At 46.2% G+C, this 16,963-nt stretch overlaps 1 protein-coding gene across 1 annotated transcript in view; it reads left to right on the forward strand.

Moving 5' to 3' along the window:
* The first annotated feature begins 207 nt into the window (after positions 1-207).
* LOC119169643 (uncharacterized) overlaps positions 208-16,963 on the forward strand; it is a 50,615-nt gene continuing 33,859 nt past the window's right edge. The window contains exon 1 of the mRNA XM_037420677.2: positions 208-514. The gene's annotated coding sequence lies outside the window, so the exon portion shown is untranslated. The remainder of the gene's footprint in view (positions 515-16,963) is intronic.

A 16,963-nucleotide genomic window follows, 5' to 3' on the forward strand; every position in this document is an offset into this window, starting at 1 on the left:
ATGAAGTCGAAGCGTGCGAGGCGTGTGCGTCCCTCACTGCCTCTAGCGAGTGTCGTCCGCCGAGCCGCCGGCATGTGTGGGCTGCGTGCCAGCTGGCCCCGGCGCCGCGCGACGAAAACAGAATCTCGTTTGGTTGCGTCAGCGACGTCGAAGCGACGGCTGCGGGGGGGCGCGTGCGCGCGCACGCACTGCAGGACGCGGCGAGAGCAGCTCCGCCGAAATTAGGCACTGCGGGCAGCAACTGTCTCGAAGACAGCAGTCGCGTAACGTCTCGCGCTCTCACAAAATATCGGGCGCCACGTGCGTCCTCGAAGGCGATACTCTTGCCACGCCATCGCGCGTTTGCCGCACGTACGCTAGTCGTGTTGAGGGAGCATTCACCCATAGTTCGTAGCAGCCTGCCCTGTCTATAGCATTGAGGACGCACTGTTTGTTCACCGCGCACGCGAGAAATGTGCGACGACAGCGAGTGAGTGCCAGCCTCTGGATGACCGAAACTCCGGTTCGGAATAAGGTGAGCATTTCGCACCCCCGTGGATATTTTCAGTCAGTTTGGTACTGCAGGATGCTTTGTCGTTTTCAAATGTCTCGAAAGTGGATTGTCGCCAAGCTGTTGAATGTAAAGATTTTTTTGTAGCCAGCTGTGGTTTTCACGCCGACAAATGGTTCCATTCATTTGTGCGTGGCGTGTCCGTCAAAAACGAAACTTAGATAACAGTAAGTGTTATTCTGAGGTTCGTGCGCAGGCGCCGCTTTAGCTGCCCGTTCGTTATGTGTTCGTGATCGTAATGGTTCCTGACCAATATAATAGAACCACAGCTGTTAGCGCGACGAGCAGGCGCTCGTGTTCTTTGTACTCACGATAACAAAACTTTCGGTGTCAGGCTCATGACGAACGTATTATCTATAGTTTTGCATTCAAGCAGCTCTCTCTTCTTGGCACTCGCCGTCACAGCATGCTGGCTTGGGTGTCCCGCTGCTCCACTGCGGGGCCCAAGGTTCGGTTTCGAGCGATGGAGTTTGCATTTTTATAGCACGTAACGGTGATAGCACCTGTTCGCTCAAATTAGGTGCTCGTTAACATTAAGCTTTCAGTGAGACGACGGTAAGAAATGGTTCACGTGTGAAGCTCTGCCTTTCAGGATGCTATGCTGATATTATGTAAAAAAAATGGAGTGAATAAGCTTATGGACACGGTCTTTAAAGACATCAATGGTGCTTGTGATGAAAATTTAGAGACATCAAACTTTCCGCCACTGAGTGCCTCCCCGCTCTCCCCACTTCAAAGCACCTAATGATTGTGGTGTGGTTGCCGCAAGTTAAAACTCAAAATGCGTTTTGAAAGCAAACCTTCAATGCCAAATTATCCCGATTTCTAGAATAGTATTTCTCTTGTACCCTTTCCACGTGGATTTTTATTTTATCTGCAGGATATTTTCGTGTGTGTTTTCCAAACGGTTAGGACCAGAGTAGTTCACGAAAGATTATTTGATAAAGTGGTGAAAATTATTATTGAGTTTACGAAAATTGTGCGAAATTAGGTCTTCAGGGCTGAGCAGTCGGACAATGAGAAAAATCGCTTTTTATTTATGCTACTGCTACTCATTACAGTACACAAAATTTCTACAGCAGACGTCTTATTGTCTTATTCGGCAGTGTGAAAGTCCTTGAAAAAACTTCGAGACTTCGTTTCAAAAACGGCGCTTATTCACCTCGGAGTCACCGATCACTTCAGTCAGACGTGTTTTTCTTTTTAGCTTCCAGCTTCGCAAAAAAGCCACAGTTGTCAAAGTGAGGACCATTAAAAAATACTTCCCTAAAATTTGCAGTCTTGGATTTTTTGGATATGTTTCAGCGTTGCTAAAAAATGTACAGTGATTGTGTTAGTTGACATTGCCAGTTAGTTCCTGCTTTGAAAAACAATGATTAGAAAGTTATCATCGCTACTATTTATTGGTGCATATATGTATTGCTCTGGCATTATTTATTATTCTGGAAAGTGCCTATGTGCATAACGTAGCAAAACGAGGTATAACGCCAGGAATATGCCATAATTATTTATGAATTAATTTATTTATTTATTCAGAATACCCCTAAGGACCCTCTCAAAAGAGGGTATTCCATAGGGGGGGGGGGGGCTATAACACATACAGGTACATGAAATGATTAATAGGGCCAGAAACCACCCAAACAAAACACTATACAGCTACAAAATAGATTAGAGTAAATATAAGGTCATCTCAAATAATCAGAATAAATAATATGAGTCAAACAATGATGAAAGAATAAACATATTTTGAAATTGATCTAAACAAGGAAGGAAATAGCGTCACAAGAGTATAATAAAACGCAATCTAGCTTACTACAAGCACACGTGCCATTAAAGCATAAAGGAATGACAACATCGCCAATAGCACGTTTCAAATACTGAATTAGGCAAACAGAAATAAATAACACGAACCATGAACATCCGCAGTTTATACAGAAAACACTTTGTGCAGAAGAAAGAGGGATGGGGATACCACAAAAGGTTCACACGTTTGAACTCATGTTTAGTAGGTTCTGAAATACAGTGATATCTGTGACGGATGCAATGCTTGTTGGTGAGTCATTACACTCGGTTATTGTGCTCGGCATGAAGGATCTGGCATAATGAAATGTGCGACAAGGGAAGCGTTCGATTTTAAAGGGATGATCGCATCGCGGAAAGATGGCAGGGGGTGGCCTAAAGAAGTCCTCGTGAATTGATGCGTAATGGTAGAGCTTATGAAGTAGTGATAAGCGAACAATATTACGACGACGTGATAAGAGTTCTAGTTCTGCACGAAGTTTCAATGAAGTGATGCTGGTGTGACGTGAATAATCAGAGAAAATAAAACGCACAGCACGGTTCTGCAGGGATTTGATGTTTTTAATAATGTAGTCTTGATCGGGATCTCAAATGGCTGACGCACATTTTATTTTAGGACGGATAAAAGTCAAATAAGCCAGTTTACGCAAGTGCGCCTTACTAGTCTTAAGTTTAGTTGCCGCTCACATCTGTATGTCTTTTTCTAAGTGAACCGCGAAGTATCTTTGATAGAACAATAGTAGAAATAATTCCATCAACAAAAATCCCCGCAGTCTTTTTTCAGTTCACGAAGAGATTAAACTGCTCAAAGCGTGTTTGCATACCACTGATCACGCAACTGATTAGAAAAATGCGTGTTAAGGATGATGCTCTTTTGTTAATACAGGCCTAACAGTGAAAATTGATAAAAAAGAAATTACACAGTGGGGAATAATTAAACGGCGTCCGTGAAAATTATGTAAAGTCTAGCAAAGGGGGAAAAAAGATAGCACTATGTTTGCTAAAGATGCTCGGAACTTGAGGTTGTCGTGAATGCGTGTAGTTTCTGCAAGGAGTTGCTTTTGTTCAATGAATGGCTTAAGAATGAAGCATTCAAAGGAAGCTGTCATAATTTTTCCAGATGAATTTCCGATAACGGGGTTTCATTAGGGACAATGCGTGTAGTGACTGAAAACCTACTTCGCTGTAAGCGCTCTGTGATGGGATAGCTTATGAAGGGGAGGTGGGGGTAAACAACAAGAGGGAAGGCAGGGAGGTTAACCAGGCACATGCCCGGTTTGCTACCCTACGCTGGGGTAATAGGAAGGGGGCATAAAGATGAGAGAGAGAGGAAAGAGAAGAGAGAGAGAGAAAGAGAGAGAGAGAGAGAGAGAGAGAGAGAGAGAGAGAGAGAGAGAGAGAGAGAGAGAGAGAGAGAGAGAGAGAGGATTGTCAGTCAATCGGCTGGCGCGTATGCAGCGGTGGCACTACACAAAAGTTAAAGGTGGTCACATAGGCCTGTAGTCCTCAAAAAGCACAAGACAGCTTTGACTGCTTTTTGAGCCGACGAAAGGCGATGACGGTGTTTCAGTAGCATCTGCACAGAGAGTGGCCGATCGTTCAATTGTCGCAATGCGTCCGAAAGCTTCTGTCTTTCAGAGGCAAATCGAGGGCAATGGCATATCAGATGGTCGATGTCTTCTTTGGTGCAGCAGAAGTCGCATTCCGCATTGTCGGTCAATCCGATGAGGGTTCTATATGCTTTTGTGAAGGCAACACCCAAACATAGGGGACAAAAAAGTGAAGCTTCACGTCGACGAAGTCCGGATTGAGGTCGAAGTTCCAGTCGAGGGTTTATTTGGTATAGTCTCGTATGTCTTATGCTTGGGGTGTTCCACTCCTGCAGACTCAGACTACGTGCCAGGTGACGAAGTTGATTTGCAGCGTCAGTCCTTGTTAAAGAAATCGGAAGGGTGTGTTCTTCTTGGTGCGAAGTGCGAGCCGCGTTGTCTGCGGAATCATTGCCACTGATCCCACAATGGCCAGGAAGCCACTGAAACTTGACCTCGTGGCCTGTTTCTGTGACGTGGTGAACGAGCTTGACAACTTCGTAAGTTAATTGTTCATGGCAACCTCGTCGAAGGACTGACTGGCTGCTCTGTAGGGCTGGTTTTGAGTCAAAAAACACAGCCCATTTACTAGGTCTTTGGGATTTGATGTACTCTATGGCGCCACGCAAAGCCGCAAGTTCTGCCGCTGTGGACGTAGTGACATGTGACAGTTTGATTCGCAGAGTGATTCCTCTAGCTGTAATCACCACCGCACCACCAGAACCAGACGCTGTGGTTGAACCATCGGTGTATATGTGCACGTGGTTGTTGTACATTTCGTGCAGATGGCTCAAGCTCAATTGTTTTAGGGCTGATGAAGGCAAATTTGATTTTTCTGTATTCCTGGAATTGAAACGCGTACTTGTGGAAGTGTCAGGCACCACGGAGGATACACAAGTTTCTCAGCAGGCGTAAAACCTGACGTAAACGACGCACGATGAGCGCAGACAATTGCACTAAATTTCGTGCGGGGCCTCTCAGTAGCGAGGGTTGCCAAGTGGTGGGAAGGATTCCTAGCATGTTGCCTGAGGTGCATACGCATCATTTCAATGGTGATGTGCGTCATGATCGAGTAGTCCTGTGCAATGGCAATTGTTTCAGCTGTTGATGCGCAGCGGGGTAAACCAAGGCATATCCTAAGCGCTTGGGCTTGAATATTTTGGATTGTGCGCAGGTTCGTTTTGCACGTGTTAGATATAACAGGTAGGCTGTACCGCAGGAATCCAGTAAATAGTACCTTGTACAGCTGTAACATAGACTCGACAGACATTCCCCAACTTTTCCCAGCAAGAAACCTGAATATGTGAAAAATGGCAGTCAGCCGCTTTTTCACGTAGTTAACGTAGGGTGTCCAAGACAGGTTTCGGTCGATTACGACTCCCAAGAACCTGTGACTGCGGCTGCATGACACCAACTGCCCGTTAATTGATATGCCGTAAGCGGACATTGGTTTTCTGGTGAAGGCCACGACTGCACACTTCTCACTTCCGATTTCAAGCCCTTGTTTGCGTAAGTGGTACGATGTCACTGAAGTTGCCTTCTGAAGTCGAGCGCAAAGTTGAAGTCGAGTCACACCTGATGTCCACACACAGATGTCATAAGCATAAATGGAAAGTCGTACACTGCTTGGTTGCTTGCCAACTAGTTCAATGAGTGTTAGGTTGAACAGCGTCGGGCTTAGCACTCCGCCTTGCGGGACTCCTCGGCTGCAGTAATACTCGGGTGTCGGGCCATTCTCTGTCTGCACGTGAAATGATCTATTCTGTAGGTAGCTCTGAACCCACGTATATATCCTGCCACCGAGTCCCACTCCTTCTAGTGCGCTGAGAATGGCTTCGTGGGTGACATAGTCGTAGGCCCCTTTAACGTCAAGAAATAAAGCAGCAGATAACCGCTTGCAGGCCTTCTGGTGTTCTACATATGTCACCAAGTCAACTACATTGTCAATTGACGAGCGGCCTCGTCTGAACCCGGACATGACATCTGGATATATTTTGTAGAACTCTAAGCATCATTCCAGACGCGTTAAAATCATCCTTTCCATAACTTTTCCCACACAGCTCGCGAGGGCAATCGGGCGGTAAGAGGAAATGTCCAAGGGTGACTTGCCGGCTTTGAGAAGTGGAATCAGGCGACTTGACTTCCATTCCTGTGGAACCATGCAAGTTTGCCAGGATTCGTTGTACAGCTGCAAGAGTGCCTGCCGAGCTTGATTTCCTAGGTGACACAGAGCGCGGTAAGTAATGCCGTCAGGTCCTGGCGCTGAAGAACGTCTACACAAAGCAAGCGCACTCTTTAGTTCGTCCATTGAAAACAAAATCATGATTCGGGGATCACGTGAGGATACAGAAAACTCGGGCGTCTTTGTCCCAGTTGAATTTGAGCCGCAGGCAATCCTCCGACAGAAGGAATCTGCGACATCAATCTCTTCACAGCGTAAGTTAAGTGCCAGAGATTTTAATGGGTAGCACTGAGTAATGGTTGTACGAAGACCCCGGACAGTTCTCCGGATTAGTGACAGAGGCTTTCTGGGATCCAAAGACTCGCAAAAAGATACCCATCGTTGCTTGGCCAACTTGTCCATGTGACGCTGTATTTTCTTTTGTGTGCGTCTGGCCACTCTCAGATCATCAAGTGACCTCGTGCGTCTATAACGTCGTTCTGCACGACGACGAATCGCTTGGAGTTTCTTGAGATCAATGTCCATATCAGTGCGAGATGAGCTCACCGGAAGTGAACGCGTCGTTGACTGTAGGGCACTCTTTATTGCGTCCTCTAGGTTGAAAGGTGAGGCGCCAAAATAGTCTTCCATGATTAACTTGTATTTTTGCCAATCGGTGCACTGGACGGCTCTGGAGCACTTGAGACTTGGAAAGCCGTCAATCTTCAGGTATGTTGGGATGTGGTCACTACCCCTTTTTTCCAAATCCGAAAACCAGTGCACTCTGCGTGTGAACGAGCGTGAGACGAAAGTGAGGTCCAGGCAACTGCTATAGGCCGATCCGCGCAGATAAGTAGGGCTGCCATCATTCACGAGGATAAGTTAACATTCAGAAGCGAAAGACACTAACTGTCTACCTCTAGTGTTGACCCTGGAGCTTCCCCATAAGTAGTGGTGGGCATTGAAGTCACCAGTTATCACCCATGGCTGGAGAGTTGAATTCAAAATTCCGCGCAAGCGCTCTCGGTCTAGACGACTTGATGGATGTAAGTAGGCTCCGATGATGGTGAATGTGGTCTTCTTGTTTTTTACTGTTAGGCAAACATACTGGTTTTCTTCGTCAGGGGGTACAGGGTGATGAACATAAGTTAAGTCACGCTGTATGAACACAACGACCTTGCTGCGCTCTGCATGGGTAGAAGACATAAAGCACTCATATCCAGACAGTCTCATCTGGGCTGACAGGTTCGGTTCACAAATCACAATTATGGAGAACTGGTTCGTGAATACATATTGCCGGAACTCGGACATACGCGCCCTAAGTCCTCTGGCATTCCATTGAAGGACAGATGCGTTCTTGACCTCCTCGCGAAAGGATAACATGTTGCGGGCCATCGTTTTACCTTAGAGCTGCAAGCACCGGACTCAAAGTGTCCAGCACTTGGAGTGCGCTCTGCGCTGATGGGGTGTTCATGTTGCTTAGGAGCATGCGCATTGCGCTCATAAGGGTCTGCAACATGTTGATGACCTGGTGATCCTCAGTTGTCTTTTCATCAGTGGTTCGTGATGGCATCGAGGTTGGCGGGGATCGATGCACCTCTGAAACAGGCTGTGTTCGTGGAAGTGATGGCCACTCTTCAATATGTGGGAGTCTTGACCCTGATTCTGTTTTCGGTGTATTCGTCTTCACAGAGCTTGACGATGGGGGGGCCAGTTCTTCTTGCTTGAGATTACGGGTCTCTATCGGCAGATGCCACGTTGCGTGATGATCTTCTGTGGTGAAGCGGACGTCGCCTGACAGTAGCAGCGGCTTCCCTGTGCGTTGAATTGTCGCGCACCATGCGTTTCAGCACCGCGCGTTCATTTCTCACTCGTGGGCAATCTTTACACGACGCTTTATGAGCGCCGTGCCAATTGGAGCATTTGAACGCAGTTGCGTGGCAGGCGTCTTCTGAATGAGGTTCGGCACACCGCGGGCACACGACATTGCTGGTACATACTCCTTTGACATGTCCCATCTTGAAGCATCTGAAGCATTGTAGGGGCTTCGGTATGTATGGACGGACCTGATGGCGAACGTGGCCAACTTTGACGTGTGGGGGAAGACTGTCTCCCTCAAAAACAATTTTCAGGCATCGTGACTGACCAAGCCTTGTGATGTGCTTGATGAGGATGTCGTCTGTAGTTGGCTTTATCAAGATTGGGAAATCGTCAGCGGGAATGGAAATGTCCACGTCATAAATGACGCCAACACTGCCCTTACAGTCAGTGGGGATCACTGATTTAACTGTCACTCTGTTGATTTCCGAGATGTTCTGCAGGCTTTGCAGCGCACTACGGTGTAGAACATCAACTGCCAGAATATTCTTCCGTGAGTTGATCCTGACGTCTTTAATTTCATTTGGAGCGAGTCCTTCGAGGTATGCAGAGAGGACTTGCCTGTTAAGCCGCCGTAGGTTGGCTGAAGGGTCCAAAGCCATGAAGAGTATAGTGTGTGGCCAACGCTGCGCGGTAGCCTGCACGGTGGATATACTCGTCGTCGACGATGTTCGTAGCAGTCTTCTTTTTGCATTGCGGCTCATGACAACTGTGTAGTCGTCATCCGATGACTCGAAACCGTCGGAATAGAGCTCCGTTGCCTCGCTGTCTGTGCCACTTGAGGTGGTCCCACGTTTCCTAGCCGCTGCCAGACGTAGCGGTTGTCCACCTCGAAAATCCTGAGAAGCTTCTTCATCCATTCTCGCAAGGAGGGAGCAGCAGCTCCCAGAATTGTGGTAAAACAAATAGAAAATTTGAGACAAGGGTAAAAGCGTTCCATGAAATAGACACTTCGTCCGATAACTTATGAAAAGTGCTTAGCCTGCTATTTGGTGACACAGTGGGGATCTTGCTTGATTGAATTTTTTTCCGATACAATTGCAGTTTTATTGTGATTCGTCAGCATCAAGTTCCTTGAACAGATGCTTCCACGATTAACGTACGGGGATTAGATTAGATCGAAGGTGCCTGAAATTATTTGCAATAGTTCGAGATGGAAAGATAAATCATTTGGCAGCAATTACTTTACTATTAGATACGACAGTTAGTGTGTTTTTTTCCTATAGCGAGTGTTGTTACTGACTGTCAGATAACAAGAAGGGAACTCGTTAATACGACTGATGAGCATATAGGAAGTTGTTATTTGTCCTGTGTGCGCTGAAACTCTTAAGCAACTTCGGAAATTTTACCAGGGCAGGTGTCGGCGTACGCCCCGCTGCGGTGGTCTAGTGGCTAAGGTACTCGGCTGATGACCCGCAGGTCGCGGGTTCAAATCCCGGCTGTGGCGGCTGCATTTCTGATAGAGGCGGAAATGTAGGCCCGTGTGCTCAGATTTGGGTGCACGTTAAAGAACCGCAGGAGGTCGAAATTTCCGGAGCCCTCCACTACGGCGTCTCTCATAATCATATGGTGGTTTTGGGACGTTAAACCTGACATATCAATCAATCAGATATCGGCCTACGAGAAAGCAAAGTCAGGAAGGATCAACCCTAGTTCTATGTTCAAGTGCAACGAAACCCTGTTTACACTAATAACAACAACATTTCTCCTATAACATCTGATGGCCTACACAGGCTAACAATACTGCTGATCTTCATTTACCCAACACTAGCCACAGTTCAGCCAAAATATAGCAGCGCTTGGTGAGAGTTACCAATAAAAGGCCATCAATAGCGAACGTGAGCACTAATTCAGCTCAGCACTCGGCACCATTGAGAACCACTAGCCGATGTTAGCCAATGTTAAGCAAGTGCCGGTGAACGTTGGCGACTCCTAACCCATGCTCCTATGTGCAAAGGAAACGGTAGATCAGATCAGCACTTATCTCCTTTTGCAAGCGGATAGGTTAAGGGGAGCGCTACCACATGTTGTCGTAGATAACACAGACGAACGACCGCGACCGCAGTGCACTTTGCCTTGAACTTCTTGACAAAAGCTCATGCACAGGTTTCGACAAAACTGGCCGGCCATAAACTTCATGCTTGGGCCGCTTGTTATGCACAGTCCGCTTGTCAATTCTGCCTTGTTGCACGTGTTTACCGCAATATTTCTGGTCTCGTCCTAATACACTGCTGCGCCGTTGATGATTTGTGTTGACATAAAAGAAACATCCCTAAAATCGGATGCTTCCCAATAGTTTACCTTTAAGTAATCATGCATTTCCCTCCATTGTCGGAAATACGCACTAAAGGGGTTCTTTTTTTGAAAGAATGATACCTTTAGAGTTTCTTTTTTTTGGTATATTATCCATGAGCGAAATAGCATATATGCACCCATGACTACCACAGAATCACATTTCGATTTTTCGAAATATTGCCAAAGGCTATCAATAGTGAGGAAAATGGCTTTCGTCCATTTATGCTTTTCAATTTCCTGAACCAAACTTAATTCAATTTTTTCAATGACGTTCGTTTAAACTAACTCTTTTTTGAGTGCACAGTAGATCTTTTTTCCCTCTTTGCGTGAATATTCCTACTTTCATATTTTAGTTTTTCTTAAAATGCAATTGAGAATTTCATTTATATTCAAGTTTCCGATCACCGTAGTCAGGTATATTGAGTTTTAGAGGCCAACGTAACTTTCGCCTGAAGGGCACCTATAGGCGCCCCATTTGGACTGTAAATAACAGCGCCTATTGCATAATTCTAGGAAGCAATCAAATGACCGTCCTTACAGTACTTACCGTTTCTGTGCTGCAGATTTCTGTTTCAGTGGGTTTCAGTATTCTGTATTCGTTCGTTTAATATTAGTTTGTTGTATTTTGACCTGCCGCATTTGCTTAGACTTGTCTTTATGCCTGTTGTATGAAAATTGGATCTTTAGCCGTACAGCCCGAAACTACACTGGTGGTATTCTATATAAATAAATCATCGCGAAAATCACTCTGAGGTGCTTACTTACCAGAAGCCGCACAGACGGGTCTCTAGCCGAGAGTTCAAGCAATAACATTAATGTAAACAACGTACGTATGGCCAATGTCAAGAGCACAGTGGTGTGCGCAATGGCCATGATGTTGTGTACTGACGCCATCGTAGCATGTTGGCACTAGCACAATGTTTATAGCCGCTTCCATGACATCACAAGCCATATGCTTATATATACAATGAGCCTAAACACAAAGTAGGAACCGGCTTTTCTCTTCTTATAGCTCAATGCTTACGAGTGCCTCAAGAACAAGTGTAAAGCGAGAGTCAAGCAGCGTACGGAATTAGACTAAGAGGCAAGCTGCACAGCGTCCAGTCATGACTGAAAACGAGCTGACTGGATGCTTTAACCCAGTCGAATACAAATATAAATGAGCGCACAATACATATTCTTTCCTGCGCCGAGACAACAAACGTGTACAGTCATTTGATTGCTTCCTAGACTCATGCAATAGTAACTGTTATTTACAGTCCAAATGGGGCGCCTATAGGTGCCCTTTAGGCGAAAATTGCGTTGCCCTCTAAAACTCAATCTACCTGACTACGGTAATCGGAAACTTGCCAATCACGTTTTTTTTCTCATTGTCTACGTGGCATGAATGCGGTTCCGTGATGTTCGTAGCACAAGTGGGGCTATGGATCGTTCAGTCATGTCCCGGCTCATAAAAACTGCTAAATCTATACATTTCCTCTTTGCACTGCAACGTTCTGTCATTCGTCTACTAACGACACTTTATCACCTGAAAGAGATTTAAGTCACAGGCTATTGCACTATGTTTTGCAGAGTGACACAATCAACCTCACCTAGGCGTCATTCTGCAAGCAGCACGATGATTGCCTCTTTTAATTTCTTTACGTGCATGATGCACCTTTGCTCTGCCACACTCCTTGTGCAGTTCTGGAACAAATAGCACCGCTCTTTCTCTGTAGAGCTGAGCTTGTGCTGTCATAATTTTTTTTCTTTCAAGCTGAGCTTCTGCTCTCATTCAGCGCCTAAGTACGGTTGGCCATCCTGCTATGCACCCATTTTCCAGAGAACTGCTTATACCCGTCTTTTTTCCTTTCATTTTTGAAAAAAATCATAACATGGAGAAAAAGAGCCTGACGCCGTGGTTGCATTGAGAATCAAGGCAGTGGTCACAGGATGACTAAAATTGCGGAGTTGCATGGTTCTTGTACAAAATGAGTACATGAGATGTACGCGTATGCATCGCGAAAATAAAAGTTATTTTTTGCAACAGACAATACTTCTTCTGCAATATATATATATATATATATATATATATATATATATATATATATATATATATATATATATATATATATATATATATATATATATATATATATAAATATATATATATAAATATATATATATATATATATATATATATATATATATATATATATATATATATATTTATATATATATATATATATATATATATATTGGAAAATTCGAAGTTATTAGACCTAATTGGGATGTAAATGTGAAGAAAGAAAAGTGAAAAGATAACTTGTCGGGGGCACGAACCGGACCTGCAACATTCGAATAACACGTTCTATGCTCTACCAACTGAGCTACTACTACGGTCCCTACAATAACAGGCTAATCTGCCGTCTCCACGCCGTCCTCATGCAAGACCGTGTCGGCGCCACCCGTGCATACGCAGGGGGCGCTGCGATCTATCGGTGCGCGTGCTTGGTACATGCCGTGCAGGCCGCTGAGAAGGGATCGGTGGGGCATTGCGCCTTGCCGTTCATTTTGCGTTCTCGCATGAACTACACGTTTTCGTTCATTCTGCTCGTTAGGCACACTGGAAAGTCTTGCACCGATACAACACGTCAGCCTAGGCGGAACAGTGGCTATGGTGCTCGGCTGCGGACCCGAAGGTTGCGGCTTTGATTCCGGCCATGGCGGTTGCATTTCGATGGAGGCGAAATGGCAGAATAAGCCCGTGCACTGTGCGATGTCCGTGCACGGTAAAGAACACCGAATGGTCCGAATTTCGGGAGCCTTCCACGAAGGCCTCTCTCATAATCATATCGTGCCTTTGGGACGTAAAGCTCTCATATTATTGATCATTATAAAACATTGCATTGCACTACTTTTTGGATCCCCCACTGAAGTTATCTAGGTTCGTTCTTTAATGCCATTGTTGCATTGAGTAACCGCCTGTAGCATTCAGTACAAGGCTCCTCATCTCGGCGATCCGGCGGGTCATTTTTTCTTCATCTCTGAGTTTCCACACCTTTTAAAGAACAGCCTTTCAAAGAAATGCTTTTGTTACCGTGGGGTTCAATACTACGGAGGGTTATGTGAACGTTGAATTCGTAAAAGGAGCATAGAAAAATGACAGCCAAAGTGTGACGCTAAAAGTAATGCAAAGCATCACGAATGCTCATATCCATTCGAATGCATTCGAGAAGTTAAGAATGTCACCAGGTTTTCAACTCTTCGGTGATGAGGGGATTAGAGGGTCAGTTTTGTATTACGACAAGGTCGAAAAAGCTTGTGGCCCCGTGGAGCCAACTCAGAACTTTACTTGAAATATGAATAAATTGATTAGAATGATGACTCCTTGAACGCCCAAAAAAAGCTCTCTAACCTGATTTGCCAAACTGCGGGTTTCTAAAAGAATTTTTAGACTATAGAAAAGAATGTTATACACATATGCCACGAAAACAATTGGCAGTTTTCTTTCATGAAGCACAGCAGAAGGGCTGCGTGTCATAATTGGCAGCACGATGCAACTGCTCGAAGTATCTCAGACGTATGCCGGTCTGAGATATTTGATGACTTCAAATTTAAGCCAGCACAAGCTCGGAAATATGATTAGAATTGTTCGGCAATCTTCCGGCACAAATTATCACCCCGCTGCAGCTCAGTTTCTGTTGACAATAAATGCCCTTGCATTATGTAACCTTGCAAGCCCACCCAAGTCGGGTAACTGTTCGCCGCAGGTAATCAGCTCTCTTTTTTCTGGGAATGGCCATTCACGCCAACCAAATTTGACGTCGTTCACAGTCTTATCAATGGAGGAGATTTCAGGGGCGCAGAGACTGCACTAGCATCACGTACAGACAACAGTGCATATGTGAAAAAAGCCACGATATGCTCACTTACTGTACTGCTGGTCATGTAGCGCGTAAGACAGTAAAAAGACGTAGTGTGAGACTTTCGCAACATATGTCTCACGTCAGACAGAAGTATAGCAACAGGGACTGAGCCGGTTTCATTGTTCACAGCGCACTTTGATAACGAAAGCCTCACATATACTCCTCCAGACCCCTCAAAGCAGCTATTGGGAAACTCAAAAATACTTTCACTACTTATTTCAGCGTGCTGCATGAAAAAACTATACATGCTGTGGGTTTCAGCGCTTTCTTAAAAAAACAGATTTGCCTCACCTGGGTTCTGAACAACACTCAAATTTTATCACAAAAAAACCTTATGAAGCTCTACATTTTACTTATATTCCGCTTGACAAAATCACTAAACAGCGAAAGAGATGTACAGCGGCCAAGAATGAAGGTGCTAAAGTTGAGAAGATGCAAATAAATGATGCTGGCGAAACCCTTGTAAATGAACCAATAAGGATTTTGATGCTTTTACTTATGTCTCGTGAAGTGATAAGCAGCATGAATGCACTGAGGGATGATGGTCTCCACTGGGAAACTTGCGTGACTCTTCGTGCTATTCTGCAACTAGCGTTAAGGTATTCATTGCTCACGTGTGTACAATTTTCACCTTCCGTAATAAAAGAAATTACCGCACATACTCGACATGACGAGGTAAGCAAATACGAAAGCGCTGTTGCAAACCTCTCCACCAGCCCGACCGTAAGCGGGAGCCGCGGGAGGGGCGTCTGCTCAAGGAACTCCGATTCACCCAAGCGCCACCACCACATGCATCGCCGAGAAGCCGCGGCAAAGGGCGGAGACGGCAGACTAGCCAGTATATTCTAGGGACCATACTACTACGGCGGCTATCCCACCGTCCTCTTTGTTGCATTCAGACGGCGCCACCAGCAGCCGTGAAGGCCAGTGTGGAACAATATTTATCAGCGTGTATGGCGTCACGTAGCACGTCTTATAGCGAGCTGGCAGCTGACCAATAACGCCAAGTACAATATCTAAAGGCACCAAGTCTTCCAGTTCGAGAGGCTCGTTAATGAATACTAGAAGGAAGTGTATACATAAGGGCTCCTTTTTTTCTTGTTGTACAAAATATTGATGTAATTAACAGATGGAGTGGGAAAGAGGGAGAGAGACAGTATCTAATTGGAGCACCTGAAAGACGACTACGACGAAGAGCTGAGCTCGTGACAGTGACTGACGCCTCTTGAACCAGACAGTTGGTTTTATTCAATAAACCCCCTTATAATTTGGTGGAAGTGCTGGGTAGTTCTGTAAGCTGGAACTACGAAGTCACACCTTACCTGCACTGCCAGCAATGCCGGAAGAACCCTCCACCCAAGGTACCTCGCAAGTTCCCGCCTCTACATGTCCCGGCGTGTGGCCACTGCGTCACCCACCGATCTTCAGCGGCACTGACGACCAAGACGTTGAGGAGTGGCTGGCTGCTTACCATAAGGTGAGCGCAGCGAACAAGTGGGACGATGCGGCTAAGCTGACCCATGTAATCTTTTACTTCTCCAGCGTCGCTAGTCTCTGGTTGCGCAATCACGAAGCCGACATTGCTAGCTGGGATTCATTCAAGGCCTCCTTTTCGCAAGTCTTCGACCGCCCTGCTGTGCGAAAACTCCGCGCAGAACGACTTCGTGAGCGCACTCAACAGCCAGGAGAGACCTTTACCAGCTACATTGAAGACGTTGTTGACTTGTGCAAGTGGGTAAACCCAGCGATGCTCGAAGCCGACAAAGTTAAACAAATATTCAAGGGCATATGCGATGACGCATTTCAAATGTTGTTAGCCAAGGACCCACAAACCATTGCCGAACTCGTCAGCTTGTGCCAGAGTTTTGACGAATTGCGCAAGCAACGTGCCCAAACACGGCGCTCCCTAGAACAACGTGATTCGATTGCGGCTTTGACTCTCGGAGACCAGAACGACGTGTTGGCTCGCATAAAGCAGTTCGTGCGTGCGGAGGTCGCTCGGCAGCTCTCCATTTTATCGAGCGCGCCCGAGCCAGCACAAACGCATCCTTTGATCCCAGATCATCTGGCCCCGGCCATGAGGCACGTCATACAAGATGAGGTAGCGGACGCTTTGCCTTTCGCTCGTTTACCTTCTCTGGAGGCCACACCCTTGACGTATGCGCAAGTCGTTGCAGCTAGAGCACCTCGACAGCCCACTTATGCCACCTCACCGATTCCTGTTCGGTCATCACCAGTTCCGTTCAGGCGGCCGATTGCAGCGTTTCCGAATCCGTGGCGCACCGCAGACAACCGCCCGATTTGATATTCTTGTGGTTACGCAGGACATGTGGCTCGCTTGTGCCGCCGCCGCCCTCTCGTTCAGAGCGACACCATGCAAAGACCGTCGCACGACTGTCGGCGCTTTAACCACACGGCACGTCAACAAGAATCCTCTTCACCCGACCGCCCTCCCTCAGTCAGTCATTGATCTCCATCTCCCCGACGTCGCTCCCTGTGGCCTATGCGCCGTCGACCCTGCCCTTCGGACGCGGAAAACTAGATGCCGCAGTTCCGGAGGCACGAACTGCGTCATCGTCGAAAAAATCAAGTCCTCGCATTTCTCCGACAAACCTTATCGACGTTTTTGTGGATGGTTACCGCACCCTTGCGCTTGTGGACACTAGTGCTGCCGTTTCAGTAATTGATTTAAAACTTTGCAGCCTGCTTCGGAAGGTTACCACGACGCCAAAGGGGTTGTCCCTCCGTACTGCCAGTGCTCACCATATTCGACCATCAGCTA

This window comes from Rhipicephalus microplus, unplaced genomic scaffold (assembly GCF_043290135.1).
Source record: "Rhipicephalus microplus isolate Deutch F79 unplaced genomic scaffold, USDA_Rmic scaffold_23, whole genome shotgun sequence".
NCBI classification, from domain to species: domain Eukaryota; kingdom Metazoa; phylum Arthropoda; class Arachnida; order Ixodida; family Ixodidae; genus Rhipicephalus; species Rhipicephalus microplus.